The sequence below is a fragment of the Salvelinus fontinalis genome, chromosome 14 (assembly GCF_029448725.1).
Source record: "Salvelinus fontinalis isolate EN_2023a chromosome 14, ASM2944872v1, whole genome shotgun sequence".
NCBI lineage: Eukaryota > Metazoa > Chordata > Actinopteri > Salmoniformes > Salmonidae > Salvelinus > Salvelinus fontinalis.
Window position 1 is genome coordinate 30,934,875 of NC_074678.1, and position 947 is coordinate 30,935,821.

Below are 947 nucleotides of genomic sequence, written 5' to 3' on the forward strand. Positions count from 1 at the left end.
TGCATTGGCCGGGAATCGAACCCGGGCCTCCCGCGTGGCAGGCGAGAATTCTACCACTGAACCACCAATGCTTATCCTTGAAAAACAATCTAGGTCCATAAAGAGTTCTATACAACAGTCATTTATGTGTGGCTGCAGTTCTTTTTGGTAAGATTACATGATATACAGCACTCATCATTTGCATCTCAATTGTACAGCTGGAGAAAGATTAGAAATCAATAAATACATCACCAGGTGGCGCTCTAGCTCGGAGAAAGCCTAAACCTGGGAGGCCTTAATAACTTATCCACAAAACTGTTGCTACCACATCCATGACGTGCAGATTGCGCTGCAGAGAATAATGCAGTTTACCAATCACGCAATTTCAAAAAATGTTGGTCTCCATAAAATGCTCAATCCAAACAAAACAAATACATTTGCAATTAGCCCCAGTCACTTTGTATCCATTGGTTTAAATAAAACAACCTAATGATCGTTTTTGCATGTGATGGGTTGTGTAAAAGGTTGCGTCAATCAAATCTGGTATCAGGATAAAATGTGATTCAGAGTCCCCGAATATACTATAATTATATTTATTTAACACAAGTGATAAATGGTAAATGCAATTTTCGTATATACAGGTTCACTGTATCACCACGCAGGGTAAAGCAGAGAACTGACTAAAATAGTACAGACATTTTCTTTTATTCTGTGACAGAGGTAATTCCAATTTTAGAGTTGGCCTGTCACAGTAGAGGTTTAGCGTGGTTTAAACTTGCTAGCCTATCGGTGGTGCCCAGACACAGCACTCAGGATTCAAATGTCCGGAATGGTGTTTGTGAAGATTGAACTGATTTGTTGGTTTCTACACATTCCTCAGTTCCTGTTTTCTTGTTATTCAGCATTTTTCCATCATGTCTCAACCTTGTGGTTTGCACAGTCGACACCCTAGATTAACAACAGCTTTT

At 39.7% G+C, this 947-nt stretch overlaps 1 non-coding gene across 1 annotated transcript; it reads right to left on the reverse strand.

Annotated features, from left to right (window-relative positions):
- Positions 1-71, reverse strand: trnag-gcc (transfer RNA glycine (anticodon GCC)). The gene has a single exon. It is a non-coding gene; the product is annotated as a tRNA-Gly (tRNA).
- Positions 72-947: the final 876 nt, after the last annotated feature.